The following is a 15,299-nucleotide window of genomic DNA, read 5'->3' as shown; positions in this document are numbered from 1 at the left end:
TCCTGGGACAACTTCAAATTGTCCACCACATGACTCCAAATCTGATGCAACCTATCCACCACCATGTCCACTCCAGGACAATCAGAAGGCTCCACCTGACCAGAGGAAAAACGAGGATGAAACCCCGAATTACAAAAGAAAGGAGAAACCAAGGTAGCAGAACTAGCCCGATTATTAAGGGCAAATTCGGCAAGCGGCAAAAAGGTAACCCAGTCATCTTGATCAGCAGAAACAAAACACCTTAAAGGGAACCTGTCACCCCGTTTTTTGAGATTGAGCTATAAATACTGTTAAATAGGGCCTGCGCTGTGTGTTCCTATAGTGTATGTAGTGTACCCCGATTCCCCATGTATGCTGAGAAATAACTTACCAAAGTCGCCGTTTTCGCCTGTCAATCAGGCTGGTCAGGTCGGGAGGGCGTGGTGACATCGCTGGTTCTTCCTCAGCTTTACGTTGGTGGCGTAGTGGCGTAGTGGTAAAGACACAGCGCGCGATCTGCGCTGTCATCCCTTTCGTCGGTGGGGGCGGCCATCTTCCTGGGGCCGCGCGTGCGCAGATCGAGTGCTCTGCTGCACGGGGCTTCAGGAAAATGGCCGCGGGATACCGCGCGTGCGCATTAGAGATCGCGGCGGCCATTTTCCCAAAGCCGAGATGCAAACTCGGCTTTGGGAAAATGGCCGCCGCGATCTCTAATGCGCACGCGCGGCATCCCGCGGCCATTTTCCTGAAGCCCCGTGCAGCAGAGCACTCGATCTGCGCAGGCGCGGCCCCAGGAAGATGGCCGCCCCCACCGACGAAAGGGATGACAGCGCAGATCGCGCGCTGTGTCTTCACCACTACGCCACTACGCCACCAACGTAAAGCTGAGGAAGAACCAGCGATGTCACCACACCCTCCCGACCTGACCAGCCTGATTGACAGGCGAAAACGGCGACTTTGGTAAGTTATTTCTCAGCATACATGGGGAATCGGGGTACACTACATACACTATAGGAACACACAGCGCAGGCCCTATTTAACAGTATTTATAGCTCAATCTCAAAAAACGGGGTGACAGGTTCCCTTTAAATAAGTTTCCAAGGTCTGATTAGTTCGTTCCGTCTGGCCATTCGTCTGAGGATGGAATGCAGACGAAAAGGACAAATCAATGCCCATCTTAGCACAGAACGTCCGCCAAAATCTAGACACAAACTGGGATCCCCTGTCAGAAACAATGTTCTCCGGAATCCAATGCAAACGAACCACGTTCTGAAAAAACAGAGGGACCAACTCAGAGGAGGAAGGTAACTTAGGCAAGGGTACCAGATGAACCATCTTAGAAAAGCGGTCACACACAACCCAGATGACGGACATTTTTTGAGAGACAGGGAGATCCGAAATAAAGTCCATGGAAATGTGCGTCCAAGGCCTCTTCGGGATAGGCAAAGGTGACAACAATCCACTGGCCCGAGAACAGCAAGGCTTAGCCCGAGCGCAAACTTCACAAGACTGCACAAAAGAACGCACATCCCTCGACAAGGAAGGCCACCAAAAAGACCTGGCCACCAAGTCTCTAGTACCAAATATTCCAGGATGACCTGCCAATGCAGAAGAATGGACCTCGGAGATGACTCTACTGGTCCAATTATCCGGAACAAACAGTCTTTCAGGCGGACAACGATCAGGTTTATCCGCCTGAAACTCCTGCAAAGCACGTCGCAAGTCTGGGAAGACAGCCGACAAAATCACCCCATCCCTAAGGATACCAGTGGGCTCAGAATTTCCAGGGGAATCAGGCACAAAACTCCTAGAAAGAGCATCCGCCTTCACATTCTTTGAACCTGGCAGGTATGAAACCACAAAATCGAAACGGGAGAAAAACAGTGACCAACGAGCCTGTCTAGGATTCAGACGCTTGGCAGACTCAAGGTAAATCAGATTTTTGTGATCAGTCAAGACCACCACACGATGTCTAGCACCCTCAAGCCAATGACGCCACTCCTCAAATGCCCACTTCATGGCCAAAAGCTCCCGATTACCAACATCATAATTCCGCTCAGTGGGCGAAAACTTTCTAGAAAAGAACGCACATGGCTTCATCACCGAGCAATCGGAGCTTCTCTGTGACAAAACCGCCCCCGCTCCAATCTCAGAAGCATCAACCTCAACCTGAAAAGGAAGCGAAACATCTGGCTGACGCAACACAGGAGCAGAAAAAAAACGGCGATTAAGTTCCTGAAAGGCCTCCACAGCCGCAGGAGACCAATCAGCAACATCAGCACCCTTCTTAGTCAGATCCGTCAAAGGCTTAACAACACTAGAAAAATTAGTTATGAAACGACGATAAAAATTAGCAAAACCCAAGAACTTCTGTAGACTCTTAAGAGATGTAGGCTGCGTCCAGTCACAAATAGCTTGAACCTTGACGGGATCCATCTCAATAGTAGAAGAGGAAAAAATATACCCCAAAAAAGAAATCTTCTGGACTCCAAAAAGACACTTTGAACCTTTTACAAACAAAGAATTGGCCCGCAGGACCTGAAACACCTTCCTGACCTGCTGAACATGGGACTCCCAGTCATCAGAAAAAAACAAAACATCATCCAAATACACAATCATAAATTTATCCAGATATTCACGGAAAATATCGTGCATAAAGGACTGGAAGACAGAAGGAGCATTAGAAAGTCCAAAAGGCATCACCAAATACTCAAAATGGCCCTCAGGCGTATTAAATGCGGTTTTCCACTCATCACCCTGCTTAATCCGCACAAGATTATACGCACCCCGAAGATCAATCTTAGTGAACCATTTAGCCCCCTTAATGCGAGCGAACAAATCAGTCAACAATGGCAAAGGATACTGATATTTGACCGTAATCTTATTCAAAAGACAGTAATCTATACAAGGCCTCAAGGAACCATCTTTTTTGGCCACAAAAAAAAAACCTGCTCCCAAAGGAGACGAAGATGGACGGATATGTCCCTTTTCCAAGGACTCCTTAACATAATCCCGCATAGCAGTATGCTCTGGCACTGACAGATTGAACAAACGACCTTTAGGAAATTTACTGCCAGGAATCAAATCTATAGCACAATCGCAATCCCTGTGAGGAGGAAGCGAATTGAGCTTAGGCTCCTCAAAAACATCCCGATAATCAGACAAAAATACAGGAACCTCAGAAGGAGTAGATGAAGCGATAGAAATCGGAGGTGCATCATCATGAACCCCCTGACATCCCCAGCTTAACACAGACATCGTTTTCCAGTCCAAGACTGGGTTATGAGTTTGTAACCATGGCAGACCAAGCACTAAGACATCATGTAAATTATACAGTACCAGGAAGCTAATCACCTCCTGATGAACGGGAGTCATACGCATGGTCACGTGTGTCCAGTACTGAGGTTTATTCATAGCCAAAGGTGTAGAGTCAATTCCTTTCAAAGGAATAGGGACTTCCAGAGGCTCCAGACTAAACCCACAGCGGTTGGCAAATGACCAATCCATAAGACTCAGGGCAGCGCCTGAATCTACATAGGCATCGACGGAAATGGCTGATAATGAACAAATCAGAGTCACAGACAGAATGAACTTAGACTGTAAAGTACTAATGGCAACAGACTTATCAACCTTTTTGGTGCGTTTAGAGCATGCTGATATAACATGAGCTGAATCACCACAATAAAAACACAACCCATTTTTCCGCCTATAGTTTTGCCGTTCACTTCTGGACTGAATTCTATCACATTGCATTGTCTCAGGTGCCTGTTCAGAAGACACCGCCAAATGGTGCACAGGTTTGCGCTCCCGTAAACGCCGATCAATCTGAATAGCCATAGTCATAGACTCATTCAGACCTGTAGGCGCAGGGAACCCCACCATAACATCTTTAATGGCCTCAGAAAGGCCATCTCTGAATCTTGCAGCCAGGGCGCACTCATTCCACTGAGTAAGCACCGACCATTTCCGAAATTTCGGACAATATAATTCTGCTTCATCTTGCCCCTGAGAGAGAGCCAATAAAGCTTTTTCAGCCTGAATCTCTAGGTTAGGTTCCTCATAGAGCAAACCCAATGCCAGAAAAAACGTATCCACATTGAGCAACGCAGGATCCCCTGGTGCCAATGCAAATGCCCAATTCTGAGGGTCACCCCGCAGGAAAGATATTACAATCTTGACTTGCTGAGCAGGGTCTCCAGAGGAGCGAGATTTCAAAGAAAGAAACAACTTGCAATTGTTCCTAAAATTCAGAAAACTAGATCTATCTCCAGAAAAAAACTCTGGGATAGGAATTCTAGGTTCAGACATAGGAGCATGTACAACAAAATCTTGTATATTTTGAACCTTAGCAGCAAGATTATTCAGGCTGGAAGCCAAACTCTGGACGTCCATGATAAACAGCTGAGGTCAGAGCCATTCAAGGATTAAGAGGAGGTAAGACGCAGCAAACTCTGAGGGAAGAAAAAAAAAAAAAAAAAAAAAACTTCCTCAGACTACTTTTCCTCCTACTTCAGCCAATATGATTACCACTTTTCGGGCCGGCGATACTGTCATGATCCCAATGGCAGGGGATCACAAAAGGACAAGCACACAAAAAACAGAACAAGCTCTAGGGTGATGGAAACTGAGCTGACCGCGATCTTGAACCTAATTCACAACACTAGCAGTAGCCGGGGAACGTGCCTACGATGATTCTAGACGTCTCACGCCAGCCGAAGGACTAGCTTTCCCTATTAGAAGAAACAAAGACCTCTCTTGCCTCCAGAGAAACACCCCACAGAAATAGCAGCCCCCCACATGTAATAACGGTGAAATGAGAGGAAAGCACATACGTAGTAATGAAAACAGATTCAGCAAAATGAGGCCCGCTAAAACTAGATAGCAGAGGATACAAAAGTGAACTGCGCGGTCAGCGAAAAACCCTACAAAAAACCATCCTGAAATTACCTGAACTCATGTGCCAACTCATGGAACATGAGGAGTAATATCAGCCCACTAGTGCAACCAGCAACAAGGAATCACATAACTGCAAGCTGGATTAAAACAAAAATAAAGCAAAACGTGGAACAGGAAAATCAAAAACTTAGCTTGTCCTGAAGATTACTGAAGCGGAAAGCAGAGGTAACAAGACACACTGATTACATTGATCGCCGGCGAGGAAATGACAAGAAAGCCAGGTTAAATAGGAAACTCCCATATCCTGATGGAACAGGTGGACACCAGAGACCGCAGAGAACACAAGTCACCCAGTACCATCTGTAACCACCAGAGGGAGCCCAAAAACAGAATCCACAACATAGATCCAGCAGAGTGCCCTCAATAAATGCTGCTCTGTCATAAGCAGGGCCAGCAGAGTGCCTTCAATAAATGCTGCTCTATCACAAGTAGATCCAGCAGAGTGCCCTCAATAAATGCTGTTCTGTCACAAGCAGGGCCAGCAGAGTGCCTTCAATAAATGCTGCTCTCTCACAAGCAGGGCCAGGAGAGTGCCCTCAATAAATGCTGCTCTGTCACATGCAGGGCCAGCAGAGTGCCCTCAATAAATGCTGCTCTGTCACAAGCAGGGCCAGCAGAGTGCCCTCCATAAATGCTGCTCTGTCACAAGCAGGGCCAGCAGAGTGCCCTCAATAAATGCTGCTCTATCACAAGTAGATCCAGCAGAGTGCCCTCAATAAATGCTGCTCTGTCACAAGCAGGGCCAGCAGAGTGCCCTCAATAAATGCTGTTCTGTCACAAGCAGGGCCAGCAGAGTGCCCTCAATAAATGCTGTTCTGTCACAAGCAGGGCCAGCAGAGTGCCCTCAATAAATGCTGCTCTGTCATAAGCAGGGCCAGCAGAGTGCCCTCAATAAATGCTGCTCTGTCACAAGCAGGGCCAGCAGAGTGCCCTCAATAAATGCTGCTCTGTCACAAGCAGGGCCAGCAGAGTGCCCTCAATAAATGCTGCTCTGTCACAAGCAGGGCCAGCAGAGTGCCTTCAATAAATGCTGCTCTATCACAAGCAGGGCCAGCAGAGTGCCCTCAATAAATGCTGCTCTGTCACAAGCAGGGCCAGCAGAGTGCCCTCAATAAATGCTGCTCTGTCACAAGCAGGGCCAGCAGAGTGCCCTCAATAAATGCTGCTCTGTCACAAGCAGGGCCAGCAGAGTGCCCTCAATAAATGCTACTCTGTCACAAGCAGGGCCAGCAGAGTGCCTTCAATAAATGCTGCTCTGTCACAAGCAGGGCCAGCAGAGTGCCTTCAATAAATGCTGCTCTGTCATAAGCAGCACCAACAGAGTGCCCTCAATAAATGCTGCTCTGTCACAAGCAGGGCCAGCAGAGTGCCCTCAATAAATGCTGCTCTGTCACAAGCAGGGCCAGCAGAGTGCCCTCAATAAATGCTGCTCTGTCACAAGCAGGGCCAGCAGAGTGCCTTCAATAAATGCTGCTCTATCACAAGTAGATCCAGCAGAGTGCCCTCAATAAATGCTGTTCTGTCACAAGCAGGGCCAGCAGAGTGCCTTCAATAAATGCTGCTCTATCACAAGTAGATCCAGCAGAGTGCCCTCAATAAATGCTGCTCTGTCACATGCAGGGCCAGCATAGTGCCCTCAATAAATGCTGCTCTGTCACATGCAGGGCCAGCAGAGTGCCCTCAATAAATGCTGCTCTGTCACAAGCAGGGCCAGCAGAGTGCCCTCAATAAATGCTGCTCTGACACAAGCAGGGCCAGCAGAGTGCCCTCAATAAATGCTGCTCTGTCACATGCAGGGCCAGCAGAGTGCCCTCAATAAATGCTGCTCTGTCACAAGCAGGGCCAGCAGAGTGCCCTCAATAAATGCTGCTCTGTCACAAGCAGGGCCAGCAGAGTGCCCTCAATAAATGCTGCTCTGTCACATGCAGGGCCAGCAGAGTGCCCTCAAGAAATGCTGCTCTGTCACAAGCAGCACCAGCAGAGTGCCCTCAATAAATGCTGCTCTATCACAAGCAGGGCCAGCAGAGTGCCCTCAATAAATGCTGCTCTGTCACATGCAGGGCCAGCAGAGTGCCCTCAATAAATGCTGCTCTGTCACAAGCAGCACCAGCAGAGTGCCCTCAATAAATGCTGCTCTATCACAAGCAGGGCCAGCAGAGTGCCCTCAATAAATGCTGCTCTGTCACAAGCAGGGCCAGCAGAGTGCCCTCCATAAATGCTGCTCTGTCACAAGCAGGGCCAGCAGAGTGCCTTCAATAAATGTTGCTCTATCACAAGTGGATCCAGCAGAGTGCCCTCAATAAATGCTGCTCTGTCACAAGCAGGGCCAGCAGAGTGCCCTCAATAAATGCTGCTCTGTCACAAGCAGGGCCAGCAGAGTGCCCTCAATAAATGCTGCTCTGTCATAAGCAGGGCCAGCAGAGTGCCCTCAATAAATGCTGCTCTGTCACAAGCAGGGCCAGCAGAGTGCCCTCAATAAATGCTGCTCTGTCACAAGCAGGGCCAGCAGAGTGCCCTCAATAAATGCTGCTCTGTCACAAGCAGGGCCAGCAGAGTGCCCCTTATAAACTACCGCAGGCACCAATGGGCATTGCACCTTATAGTGATACAAATGACGACATGCACAATGAATGGCGCCATCCGGGGGTCTCACCCCCACCACTCACCACCCACCCTTCCATGGTGACACTCACTGGAGTCAGTATGGAGCCGTCTCGCCTGTGTTCTCTGTATTCTCCGCTCGTCCCGGGACCTCTCATCTTCCCAGGTGATTATCCCCCATAATCGTCAGGTATCCCGGCTCCCGGTGCTTTCATCTTTCCCTTCCAACTAGTTTTCCCTGTTCCATTATTTTCCTTACAGCCTCAATATTGGTCATCATACAGACTGTAATGTGACGCATCACTAACAGCGATAGCAAAAAAAATAACACATAGCATCGATAGTCGCCATTTCCAAAATGGCAGAAGTGCTGCCATGGAAATGTATAAGTTTGTTATCCACGTGTGGTCACATCTGCAAATTTCACAGTCCCGAGGGGATTACATGAGACCCTGACAATAAATCCGGGGATCTTTATTATTCAGATATTTCGCGACGTTATAACTTTTTCACGGAAACTCAAAATCTGGCTCATACAATTCATGGGATGTAAAAAAAATCACTCTGATCGACTCTGACAGATCATTTTCAAATGTTTATTTCTTATACTACACTGCCACCTAGAGGCACCTGCATGCACTGCGCCATGGAAGATTGAGCACATCATGGCTCTAATAGGCAAATTACATCTCCTCCAGGAGGAAGAAAACAGACCCTCCAGTGCCCCCTGTTGGAGAAAGTCGCCCTATATGAGGGTTTTGTTGCTGTTGTTTTTTGCCGGGGCGAGTTGTAGTTTTGAATGACACCATTCATTTTACTATAAAAAAAAATTCTGAAAAATGGGAGAAAAAAATTCACATCGGGTAGCAAAAAAACTATAAAAAAAATTCTGAAAAATGGGAGAAAAAAATTCACATCGAGTAGCAAAAAAAACTATAAAAAAATTCTGAAAAATGGGAGAAAAAAATTCACATCGGGTAGCAAAAAAAAAACAAAAAACAGAAATGTCGGCATTTTTGGGGGAGGTTTTATGATGTTCAACCTACGGTAAAAATGACCTGGTGACTGTCCTATTAATATGTTCTTTTTTCTTTTCTCTACTTCTAGAAAAAACAACTTGTTGGCTTCATATTCTGAGAGCTGTAACTTTCTATGTTCGGGTTGGTGGAGATATATCAGGGCTTTATTATCTTTTTCCCAGTAGTTCTGTACTCTTATTATCACCATTTCTGTCCTTTATAACATTCAGATCTCTATATATTCCATTTCTTTAAAAGGTAAATTAATCAAAAACAGCAATTCTGCCATTTCGATATTTTTTTTCTTACAAGTTTTAACGTTTATCATGTGGGATAAATTTTTTTTTTATAATTGATTAGTTCGGACAGTTGGGCACACAGTGATACCAAATATGTTACATTTTTTCATTTTTTACATTATATTTTTTGGGGAGGAAAAGGAGGTGAATTAAACTTTTTGTATTTTCTGTTCTTTTTTTTTTCTATTTATATTTTTTATTTTTTTTTAAGTTGGTATGTAATACAGAAACATTGCCGTGTATTGTACCAGCAGTCAAGAGATCACAGGTTCAAGAGCCCTAAGACAAAAAAAAATAAAAAAAAAAAAATATATATATATATATATATATATATATATATATATATTATTTTATATTATTTTTTTTTCTTCATTTTTTACAAATATAAAAAGCACAAAATAATCGTAAATCATTGAAATATAAACCCACTTAATATTTGTCCTAGCTAATAAAATGTCCCATCATTTATCCTGCAAGATGGACACCGTATAAGAAATTAAAAATGTCAGAATTGCTGTCTTAGATTCACCTCATTCTGGAAAAAAAAAAAATGAATCAAAAAGTAATATGTACCCCATTATGACACATATAACTTTATATATATAACTATGTACTCAATTATAAAATAATTTCCAGGGCAGCTCCATTGATGGAAGAATAAAAAAAGAAGTTTTGGTTCACATTAGAAACTATATTCATTTGGTCCTGCTTTTTCTTTTTTTTTTTTTTTTTTCCTTTTTCCACTATATTTTATGGTAAATTAAATGATGCCATTAAAAATTACACCTCGTCCTACAACCAAAAGAAGTAAAAAAGTATCGCTCAAATGTTAGGAGAATAATAAAAAGGTAAAGAGTCTTGTTATTATAAAAAAAAAATGCTGTATACAAAACTTCCAACAACTGCTATTCTGGCTTCTACCACTAGAGGGCGACAATATACAACCCATGAGCTTAATGATTGCACCTGTTGTCCAAATTGGATAAGATTGTAACAAACTCCCAGCTGTGTGAATTATTAGACGTGCTCAGGCAGAATGCTACAATTCACTGACAGCAATCAGAGATCTTTACTTTGGTGGAAGAATTAAAATAACCGTAGATGAGAACGTTTCCGCTAAACTCCTGAATAATATTTCATACCACGTATGGACAAGGGTTCAGCCTGTAGATTCTTAAAGGGGTTGTTCTTGTTTCCCTAGATTGATATTGTCAGATTGAACTTGCCAATATGAGCAATTTCGCAATTTACTGCTTATTAAAATGTTCAGCCGTTCTCGAGATATTAACATCTCTCTTTTGTTTACAGCTCTTCGCCTTGGAGACCGACCGCCGCTGCCAGACAGTAGAAAATATGTAGTGCTTACAAGCTCTTTTCTACAGAGCTTGTAAGCACTGTGTTGAAGCTGGAATGCGCTATTACCGCTATTATTCCAATAAATACATTTCTATATGTAAATAGTAAAAAAACAATAAAAGTACACATATTTGGTATCGCCGCGTCCGTTCCGACCCGACCTATAAAACTGGCCCACTAGTTAACCCCTTCAGTGAACACCGTAAAAAAATAAATAAAAAACGAAGCAAAAAACAATCCTTTATCATCATACCGCCGAACAAAAAGTGGAATAACACGCGATCAAAAAGACAGATATAAATATCCATGATACCGCTGAAAACGTCATCTTGTCCCGCAAAAAACGAGCCGCCATACAGCATCATCAGCGAAAAAATAAAAAAGTTATAGCTCTTAGAATAAAGCGATGCAAAAACAATTATTTTTTCTATAAAATAGTTTTTATCGTATAAAAGCACCAAAACATAAATAAGTGATATAAATGAGGTGTCGCTGTAATCGTACTGACCCGAAGAATAAAACTGCTTTATCCATTTTACCAAACGCGGAACGGTATAAACGCCTCCCCCAAAAGAAATTCATGAATAGCTGGTTTTTGGTCATTCTGCCTCACAAAAATCGGAATATAAAGCGATCAAAAAATGTCACGTGCCCGAAAATGTTACCAATAAAAACGTCAACTCGTCCCGCAAAAAACAAGACCTCACATGACTCTGTGGACCAAAATATGGAAAAATTATAGCTCTCAAAATGTGGAGATGCAAAAACTATCATAAAAATCATAAAACAATCATAAAAATCCGCTAGAAAAGTAAATCAAACCCCCCTTCATCACCCCCTTAGTTAGGGAAGAATAATAAAATGAAAAAAAAAGTATTTATTATTATCGGATTAGATCAGATGAGAGTTTGTTCAGCTACCTTCGAGGAAGGAGGTAGAGCGACGATGTCGGCGCAAGAAGAGAAATATTGACTCAACAACAGCATTGACTCTCAAACGTGTCACAACAACGCATTGGTCCTGCAGAGCTGACGCTACTAAGGCCCTTAAGCATGACTATCAGCAGATTAAAGATGTCGTTAAACAGATTGCTGATGACTTTAAAGAAAAAAGCTGTGTACGGTGTGACGCAGAAGGACCGTTAAGACAAATCAATCCGCTTGAAATTGGTATTAAGGCTATGTGCACACGTTGCGAATTCTCTGGGGATCCGCAGCGTATTTTGAGGTGCAGAAACGCTGCAGATCCGCAATTGATTTACAGTACATTGTAAATCAATGAAAAAAAAAAATGCTGTGCACACTTTGCGGAAAATCCGCTGCGGAAACGCTGCGGATTAAAAAAAGTAGCATGTCACTTCTTTTTTGTGGATCTGCAGGCTTTTTGTACCCATTCCATTATAGAAAACCGCAGGGGTAAAAAACACAGAAAATCCGCAAAAGAAAAACGCAGCAAAAACGCACAAAAAACACAGCGGAACCGCACAAAAAACGTAACAAATCCGCAGGTGCGTTTTCTGTTAGGAGAGGCAGAATCCGCACCAGAAATTCCTAAGCCTAATCCACAACGTGTGCACATAGCCTCACACCACCTTCTGGAGTGATATCCTGCAAAGAACAGAAGCTACGAGTAAAAATCTACAACATGCAAAACTTGATCTAAACACTGCTGTGGCGTCACTTAGCAGCTAAACCCCTTCACGACATGCCCCTTACTAGTACGGCGCACGTCAGGTCCCCTGCTTTGATGTGGGCTCCGGCGGTGAGCCCACATCAAAGTCGCAACATGTCAGCTGTTTTGTACAGCTGACATGTGCGCGCAATAGCGGCAGGTGGAATTGTGATCCACCTGCCGCTATTAACCTGTTAAATGCCGCTGTCAAACGCAGACAGCAGCATTTAACTACCGCTTCCGGCCGCGCGGCCGGAGATGAGCGCATCGCCGACCCCCGTCACATGATCGGGGGCCAGAGATGCTTCTCCATAGTAGCCATAGAGGTCCTTGAGACCTCTATGGTTACCGATGCTGGCCTGCTGTGAGCGCCACCCTGTGGTCGGCGCTCATAGCACACCTGCAATTCAGCTACATAGCTGATGATCGCTGCTATGTAGCAGAACCGATCGAGTGGTGCCAGCTCTATAGCCTCACATGGAGGCTATTGAAGCATGGCACAAGATTAAAAAAAATGTTTTAAAAAATAATAAAAAAATATATATAAAAGTTTAAATCACCCCCCTTTCGCCCCATCCAAAATAAAACAAAAAAAATCAAATCTACACATATTTGGTATCGCTGCATTCAGAATCACCCGATCTATCAATAAAAAAAAGCATTAACCTGATCGCTAAACAGCGTAGCGAGAAAAAAATTTGAAACGCCATAATTACATTTTTTGGTCGCCGCGACATTGCATTAAAATGCAATAACGGGCGATCAAAAGAACACATCTGCACAAATGTGGTATCATTAAAAACGTCAGCTCGGCACGCAAAAAATAAGCCCTCACCCAACCCCAGATCACGAAAAATGGAGACGCTACGGGTATCAGAATATGGCGCAATTTATTTTTTTTTAGCAAAGTTTTGAATTTTGTTTTCACCACTTAGATAAAAAATAACCTAGTCATGTTAGGTGTCTATGAACTCGTACTGACCTGGAGAATCACAACGTTAAGTCAGTTTTGACATTTAGTGAACCTAGCAAAAAAAAAAGACAACAAAAAACAAGTGTGGGATTGCACTTTTTTTTTGCAATTTCACCACACTTGGAATTTTTTTTTCCCCGTTTTCTAGTACAAGACGTGGTAAAACCAATGATGTCATTCAAAAGTACAACTCGTGCCGCAAAAAAATAAGCCCTCACATGATCACATTGATGGGAAAAAATAAAAAAAAGTTATGGATCTGGGATGAAAGGGAGCGAAAAACGAAAACGCAAAAACGAAAAAGGGCTGGTTAAAAAAACTATGTCGCATCAAAGCGTGACTGCTTCATAATTTACGAGAAGCAAGGCGAAGAGCTGCCTGGTTCATCTGAGTATGTTCAGACGATAACTCGACACAGGCGCCGAAATGTGTCTCAATCCATTGGATTCTGGCCATACGGAAGAAGAACAGCTCAGCCCTTCCGAAAAATGCAGAACAGAAACTTCCTCGCCGATCATTGATCAGTTTATCGCTTCTGTTGACCAACGTCTTCAAGCATATAAAGATATATCAAGCAAATTAAGGTTTTTGGACTTTAGTGACATCATTACCAAAAATCAAGGAAAGTGCCCGGATTGTAAAAAATGAAGGATTCTACCTGAATTACTCTGCGTAAATGATTTTTTATAAATAAACTTGCGTTCGTTTCATTTTTTGTTTTTGCATTACATATTCCAACACCTTGAAAAATGGGCCTCCCTCCAAAATAGGCCCCAGGCCACCCACCTCCTAAATCCGGCCCTGAGGGTTAGTGGTGGGTTCGGGGTGTGGTTGGGGTTAGGGTTTCAGTTATAATTGGGGGGTTTCCACTGTTTAGGCACATCAGGGGCTCTCCAAACGCGACATGGCGTCCGATCTCAATTCCAGCCAATTCTGCGTTGAAAAAGTCAAACGGCGCTCCTTCACTTCCGAGCTCTCCCATGCGCCAAAACAGGAGTTTACCCCCACATATGGGGTATCAGCGTACTCAGGACAAATTGTACAACAACTTTTGCAGTCCAGTTTCTCCTGTTACCCTTTGGAAAATAAAAAATTGGGGGTGAAACAATGATTTTTTGTGAAACAAATATGATTTTTTTATTTTTACGGCTCAACGTTACAAACTTCTGTGAAGCACTTGGTGGGTCAAAGTGCTCACCACACATCTAGATAAGTTCCTTAGGGGGTCTAGTTTCCATAATGGTGTCACTTGTGGGGGTTTCCACTGTTTAGGCACATCAGGGTCTCTCCAAACGCGACATGGTGTCCCCATCTCAATTCCTGTCAATTTTGCATTGAAAAGTCAAATGGCGCTCCTTCACTTCCGTGCTCTGCCATGCGCCCAAACAGTGGTTTACCCCCACATATGGGGTATCAGCGTACTCAGGACAAATTGTACAACAACTTTTGGGGTCCATTTTCTCCTGTTACCCTTGGTAAAATAAAACAAATTGGAGCTGAAGTAATTTTTTTGTGAAAAAAAAGTTAAATGTTCATTTTTTTTTAAACATTCCAAAAATTCCTGTGAAACACCTGAAGGGTTAATAAACTTCTTGAATGTGGTTTTGAGCACCTTGAGGGGTGCAGTTTTTAGAATGGTGTCACACTTGGGTATTTTCTATCATATAGACCCCTCAAAATGACTTCAAATGTGATGTGGTCTCTAAAAACAATTGGTGTTGGAAAAATGAGAAATTGCTGGTCAACTTTTAACCCTTATAACTCCCTAACAACAAAAAATGTTGGTTCCAAAATTGTGCTGATGTAAAGGAGACATGTGGGAAATGTTACTTATTAAGTATTTTGCGTGACATATCTCTGTGATTTAAGGGCATAAAAATTCAAAGTTGGAAAATTGCGAAATTTTCAAAATTTTCACCAAATTTCCATTTTTTTCACAAATAAGCGCAAGTTATATCGAATAAATGTTACCACTAACATGAAGTACAATATGTCACGAGAAAACAATGTCAGAATCACTGGGATCCGTTGAAGCGTTCCAGAGTTATAACCTCATAAAGGGACAGTGGTCAGAACTGTAAAAATTGGCCCGGTCCATAACATGCAAACCACCCTCGGGGGTAAAGGGGTTAAAGGGATTGTCCAGGGCTTATATACGGATATCCTTAGGACTGAGTGTCAGCAGAACCCCGCGCTGCCCATTTTGCTGCCACTTGTCGCTGCAGTCACTTTTAGTCAATATAAAACTTGCAAAATAGAAAACAAAAACTAAAATGAGAAACTACAGCCTGAGGAGAGTTAGTGAGGCGCCCCCCAGCGGCTGAGAGCAGCAGAGCAGAGGAGCAGGCACTTCCTGGAGTGGGCGGGCTCAGGGCTCCAGGGGGAGGAGCAGACAGTGTTTGGGGGCGTGGTTTGCAATGCAGGATATTGACACACCATGGCAAC

This window comes from Ranitomeya imitator, chromosome 7 (genome assembly GCF_032444005.1).
Source record: "Ranitomeya imitator isolate aRanImi1 chromosome 7, aRanImi1.pri, whole genome shotgun sequence".
NCBI classification, from domain to species: Eukaryota; Metazoa; Chordata; class Amphibia; order Anura; family Dendrobatidae; genus Ranitomeya; species Ranitomeya imitator.
This window is presented reverse-complemented; position numbering follows the sequence as displayed.